Here is a 7,307-nt window from a genome sequence, read left to right on the forward strand (position 1 = left end):
ATGTCATGCTACGAAGAGCTGTTAGCAGATTAGATTCGTGGATTATTGTTCTCTCTATGACGGTATGTGAAGTTTGTCTTGCAGAGCCGGACATGGTCCTTATGTTCAGAATTTATCTTGGAGTATTCGGACATGGAACCCGCCTCACAATGCCGAAGACAATCTACGCGTCGGACTCATCATCATTGAAGCCTGGTTCAGGGGCTACTGAGGGAGTCCTGGATAAGGGGGTATCCGGACAGCCGGACTATATACTTTTCCCGGACTGTTGGACTATGAAGATAAAAGATTGAAGACTTCGTTCCATGTCCGGATGGGACTCTCCTTGGCGTGCAAGGAAAGCTTGGCGATTCAGATGTAGATCTCCTTCTCTGTAACCGGCTCTGTGTAACCCTATCCCCCTCCGGTGTCCATATAAACCGGAGGGTTTTAGTTCGTAGAACAACAACAATCATACCATAGGCTAGCTTCTAGGGTTTAGCCTCTATGATCTCGTGGTAGATCAACTCTTGTAATACTCATATCATCAAGATCAATCAAGCAGGAAGTAGGGTATTACCTCCATCGAGAGGGCCCGAACCTGGGTAAACATCGTGTCCCCAGTCTCATGTTACCATTAGCCTTAGATGCACAATTCGGAACCCCCTACCTGAGATCCGCCGGTTTTGTCACCCTGGAGCTCTCCATGACGAGGAGGGAGTAGTTCACCCTCGGGGCCGAGCGTATGTACCAGTAGCTATGTGTTTGACCTCTCTCTCTCTCTCACTCTCACACTCTCTCTCTCGTGTTTTTGATATGGCACGATCTTGATGTACCGCGAGCTTTGCTACTATAGTTGGATCTTATGATGTTTCTCCCCCTCTACTCTTTTGTAATGGATTGAGTTTTCCCTTTGAAGTTATCATATCAGATTGAGTCTTTAAGGATTTGAGAACACTTGATGTATGTCTTGCATGTGCTTATCTGTGGTGACAATGGGATATCACGTGATCTACTTGATGTATGTTTTGGTGATCAACTTGCGGGTTCAATGACCTTGTGAACGTATTCATAGGGGTTGGCACACGTTTTCGTCTTGACTCTCTGGTAGAAACTTTGGGGCCCTCTTTTAAGTTTTCTATGTTGGTTGAGTATATGAATCTGAGATTGTGTGATGCATATCGTATAATCATACCCATGGATACTTGAGGTGATATCATATTATCTAGGTGACATTAGGGTTTTGGTTGATGTGTGTCTTAAGGTCTTATTTTACTACGAACTCTAGGGCCGTTTGTGAAACTTATAGGAATAGCCCAATGGATTGATCGGAAAGAATAACTTTGAGGTGGTTTTGTACCCTACAATAATCTCTTCTCCGCTATTAGTGACTTTGGAGTGACTGTTTGTTGCATGCTGAGGGATAGTTATATGATGCAATTATGTTATTATTGTTGAGAGAGCTTGCACTAGTGGAAGTATGAACCCTAGGCCTTGTTTCCTAGCATTGCAGTGCCGTTTGTGCTCACTTTTATCATTAGTTACCTTGCTGTTTTTATATTTTTAGATTACAAAAACCTATATCTACCATCCCTATTGCACTTGTATCACCATCTCTTCACCGAACTAGTGGACCTATACAACTTACCATTGTATTGGGTGTGTTGGGACACAAGAGACTCTTTGTTATTTGGTTGCATGGTTGTTTGAGAGAGACCATCTTCATCCTACGCCTCCCACAGATTGATAAACCTTAGGTCATCTACTTGAGGGAAATTTGCTACTGTCCTACAAACCTCTGCACTTGGAGGCCCAACAATGTCTACAAGAAGAAGGTTGCATAGTAGACATCAGTAGTGTGAGGTACTTCCCAAATCCTACTGTTCCAACTTGCGAGACAACCTTGATCACATTTATGACATCTTCAGGACAAGAGTCGCCCACCAAGATAGAACACTTGGCCGGGTTGATGAGCTACCCCGTACAATGTTCATAAATGTCCAAAATGTTCCTGACATGAGGGCCTGCTGGTTACAATCTTTGAAAAAAAAGAAAGGTGTCATCCGCAAATAGCAAATGAGAAATCCATGGAGCACTTCTAGTAATTTTCACCGGTGATGTGTTCCCAATATTGATACTTTGGCTAATCAAACCGGACAGACCATCAGCAACAAACAAAAATAAATATGGGGACAAAGGGTCGCCTTGCCGAAGCCCACGCGGTGGTACAAATGAATCCGACATGACTCCATTAAATTTCATGGAGTACCTCACCGAGGTCACACAAGTCATTATTCAGTCGACCCATTGGTGAGAGAAGCCAATCTTTTGCATCTTTTTCTTAAGGTAAGACCAATCAACCCGATCATATGCTTTGGATAGGTCAAGCTTATACGCACAAAAGCTCCTTGTAGGATCTTTCTCCTGTTTGATATGATGAATGCATTCCAAGGCAATTTGAGCATTATCAGTAATCATCCGGAATGAAAGCACTTTGGGTAGGGGGAAATTATATCATCTAAAATAGGCCTAAGCCTATTAACAAGACATTTTGAAACAACCTTGTAGATAAAATTACCTAAGCTAATGGGGCAAAAATCTATAACCTTCACCAGATTTTGAATTTTGGGGATCATGACAATCAATGTATCTTTTACCTCAGGTGGCATTATTCCAGTATGAAAGAACTCCTTTACAGCAGCAATAACACTCTCCTTTATTGTTGACCAATTGCGCTGAAAAAAATGAGCAGGAAATCCATCAGGCCCGGGCGCTTTAAGATGACCTATTTGAAAGAGGGCATCAGTGATCTCCTTCTTTGTAAAATCAGCACATAATTTTGCATTAGTTTCCTCCCAATCACTGGTGTGGCAAGGATAATGATCGGCGCAGTGTCCAACATATTATCCGCTGTAAAGATTTGTTCAAAGTAACTGGTAGACGCCTGATGTCTACTACACAATCTTCTTCTTGTAGACGTTGTTGGGCCTGCAAGTGCACAGGTTTGTAGGACAGTAGCAAATTTCCCTCAAGTGGATGACCTAAGGTTTATCAATCCGTAGGAGGCATAGGATGAAGATGGTCTCTCTCAAACAACCCTGCAACCAAATAACAGAGAGTCTCTTGTGTCCCCAACACACCCAATACAATGGTAAATTGTATAGGTGCACTAGTTCGGCGAAGAGATGAAGATACAAGTGCAAAATATATAGTAGATAAAGGTTTTTGTAATCTGAAATTATAAAAACAGCAAGGTAGCGAGCAATAAAAGTGAGCGTAAACGGTATTGCAATGATAGGAAACAAGGCCTAGGGTTCATACTTTCACTAGTGCAAGTTCTCTCAACAATAATAACATAGATAGATCATATAACAATCCCTCAACATGCAACAAAGAGTCACTCCAAAGACACTAATAGCGGAGAACGAACGAAGAGATTATGGTAGGGTACGAAACCACCTCAAAGTTATTCTTTCGGATCAATCTATTCAAGAGTTTGTACTAGAATAACACCTTAAGACACAAATCAACCAAAACCCTAATGTCTCCTAGATACTCCATTGTCACCTCAAGTATCCATCGGCATGATTATAAGATATGCATCACACAATCTCAGATTCATCTGTTCAACCAACACAAATTACTTCAAAGAGTACCCCAAAGTTTCTACCAGAGAGTCAAGAACATGTGCCAACCCGTATGCATAGGTTCATGGGTGGGACCCGCAAGTTGGTCACAAAAACATACATCAAGAGGCACATGATATCCCATTGTCACCACAGATAAGCACAACAAGACATCCATCAAGTGTTCTCATAAAAGACTCAATCCGATAAGATAACTTCAATGGGGAAAACTCAATTCATCACAAGAGAGTAGAGGGGGAGAAACATCATAAGATCCAACTACAATAGCAAAGCTCGGGATACATCAAGATCGTGCCATAGAGGGAACACGAGAGAGAACACGAGAGAGAGAGAGAGAGAGAGAGAGAGAGAGAGAGAGAGATCAAACACATAGCTACTGGTACATACCCTCAGCCCGAGGGTGATCTACTCCCTCCTCATCATGGAGAGCGCCGGGATGATGAAGATGGACACCGGTGATGGATCCCCCCTCCGGCAGAGTGCCGGGAAGGGCTCCCGAGAGGTTTTTGGTGGCTACAGAGGCTTGCGGCGGCAGAACTCCCGATCTATCTTGATATTTGATGGTTTTAGGGTACGAGGGAATATATAGGCGAAAGAAGTTGGTCGGGGGGTGCTCGAGGGGTCCACAAGATAGGGGGCACACCCAGTAGGGGGGGGGCGCCCTCCTATCTCGTGGCCTCCTCGAGGATCTTCTGACTTGATCTCCAAGTCTCCAGGATGATAATCTTCCAAAAAATCACGTTGCCGAAGGTTTCATTCCGTTTGGACTCCGTTTGATATTCCTTTTCTTCGAAATACTGAAACAGGCAATAAAACAACAATATGGGTTGGGCCTCCGGTTAATAGGTTAGTCCCAAAAGTAATATAAAAGTGTATAATAAAGCCCATAATCATTCAAAACAGATAATATAATAGCATGGAACAATCAAAAATTATAGATACGTTGGAGACGTATCAAGCATCCCCAAGCTTAATTCCTGCATGTCCTCGAGTAGGTAAATGATAAAAGCAGAATTTTTGATGTGGAATGCTACCTAGCATGATTCTCAATATAATTGTGGCATGAATGTTCAGATCCAAACGATACAAGATAAAAGCTTATAAAACATAAAAAATAATAATGCTTCAAAGCATACTAACAAATAATCATGTCCTATCAAAATAGCATAGCCAAAGAAAGCTCATCCCTACAAAATCATAAAGTTAGGCCATGCTTCGTTTTCATTACACAAAATACTCCCATCATGCACAACCCAATGACGAGCCGAGCAATTGTTTCATACTTTTTAACGCGCTTAAGCTTTTTCAACTCTTATGCAATACATGAGCGCAAGCCATGGACATAGCACTATGGTGGTGAATGGTGGTGGTTGTGAGGACAAAAAGTGGGAGAAGATAGTCTCACATCAACTAGGCGTATCAACGGGCTATGGAGATGCCCATCAATAGATATCAATGTGAGTGAGTAGGGATTGCCATGCAACGGATGCACTAGAGCTATAAATACATGAAAGCTCATCAAAAAGAACTAAGTGGGTGTGCATCCAACTTGCTTGCTCACGAAGACCTAGGGCATTTTGAGGAAGCCCATCATTGGAATATACAAGCCAAGTTCTACAATGAAAAATTCCCACTTAGTATATGAAAGTGACAACATAGGAGACTCTCTATCATGAAGATCATGGTGCTACTTTGAAGCACAAGTGTGGAAAAGAGATAGTAGCATTGTCCCTTCTCTCTTTTTCTCTCATTTTTTTTCTTTTTTTTCCTTTTTTTCTTTCTCTTTTTTCTTCTTTTTTTCTGTTCTTTTTTTTCTTTTTGGTGGGCTTCTTTGGCCTCTTTTAGTTTTATCAAGTCCGAAGTCTCATCCTGACTTGTGGGGGAATCATAGTCTTCATCATCCTTTCCTCGGTGAGACAATGCTCTAATAATGAAGATCATCACACTTTTATGGATTTACAACTCAAGAATTACAACTCAAAGCTAGAACAAGATATGACTATATATGAATGCCTCCGGCGGTGTACCGGGATATGCAATGAATCAAGAGCGACATGTATGAAAATTATGAAGGTGGCCTTGCCACAAATACGATGTCAACTACATGATCATGCAAAAAGCAATATGACAATGATGGAACGTGTCATAATAAACGAAACGGTGGAAAGTTGCATGTCAATATATCTCGGAATGGCTATGGAAATGCCATAACAGGTAGGTATGGTGGCTGTTTTGAGGAAGGTAAATAATGGGTTCAATACCGGCGAAAGTTGCACGGTAATAAGAGAGGCTAGCAAAGTGGAAGGATGAGTGTGCGTATATCCATGGACTCACATTAGTCATAAAGAACTCATAAACTTATTGCAAAAGTCTACTTAGCCCTCGAAGCAAAGTACTACTACGCATGCCCCAAGAGGGATGGATTGGTAGGAAAAGACCATCGCTCGTCCCCGACTACCACTCATAAGGAAGACAATCAAAAGAGCACCTCTTGCAACACATTTATCACACAACTTTTACCATACGTGCATGCTACGGGACTTGCAAACTTCAACAAAAGTATTTCTCAATTTCATAATTATCCACTAGCATGACCCTAACATTACTACCTTTATATCTCAAAACAATTATCAAGCAACAAATTGATCATAGCATCCAATTCACTTACTATGATAGTTTTCATTCAAATTACCATGCTGTTTAAGACTCTCAAAATAATATAATTGAAGCATGAGAGACTAGAAATTTCTTCAAAATATAACCACCGACGTGCTCTAAAAGATATAAGTGAAGTACTAGAGCAAACGACAAACTACTCCGACAAGATATAAGTGAAGATCAATGAGTAGCTAAATAATTATGCAACTATGTGAAGACTCTCTCTCATTAAAGAATTTCAGATCTTGGCATTGTATTCAAGCAGCAAGAAAAACAAAACAAAATGACATTGCAAGGATAGCACAACTCATGTGAAGAAGCAAAAACTTAGGCTCAACCGATACTAACTGATAGTTGTTGGAGAAGAAAGATGGTGTAACACCCCGGATTCGATGCGCCAGATGTCATTCAGTTATTTGCCGTCATTGCCATGTCATTTGCTTGCGTGTTGCATTTTGCCATGTCATCATCTGCATTTCATCTGCATGTTTTTCAAAACTTGCATCCGTTCGGGTTCTCCCGGTTCTCTCCATTGTCCGTTCGGAGTCCGGACCATTCGCGCGCGCCCGTCGCCCCCTCTCAGACCTTGTTTCATGTGAGCGGGTGTTAAACATTCTCGAAATGGACCGAGGCTTGCCAAGTGGCCTTGGTATACCACCGGTAGACCGCCTATCAAGTTTCGTGTCATTTGGAGTCCGTTTGATACTCCAACGGTTAACCGCGTAGCCCGAAACCCCCCTTTCTCTTTGCAGCCCAACACCTCTTCCCACAGGCCACCAAACCCATCTAAACCCCTTCCATGCTCTCGGTCGTTCGATCACAATCGTGTGGGCGAAAACCACTCCTCATTTGGACTGTCCTAGCTCCCAAACCCTAAATCTCCTCCCTCTCCGCGCCGGACACGTCTGCCCCAGGCTGGACATGTCCGCCGCTGCTCCCCGCGCCAATCGGAGGCCACCACATGGCGCGCCGCCGCCACCCTCCGCCGCCGGCCCGCACGGCCCGCTGCAGGCCCGCGGGGCC

Source organism: Triticum dicoccoides, chromosome 4B, assembly GCF_002162155.2.
Source record: "Triticum dicoccoides isolate Atlit2015 ecotype Zavitan chromosome 4B, WEW_v2.0, whole genome shotgun sequence".
Classification (NCBI taxonomy): domain Eukaryota; kingdom Viridiplantae; phylum Streptophyta; class Magnoliopsida; order Poales; family Poaceae; genus Triticum; species Triticum dicoccoides.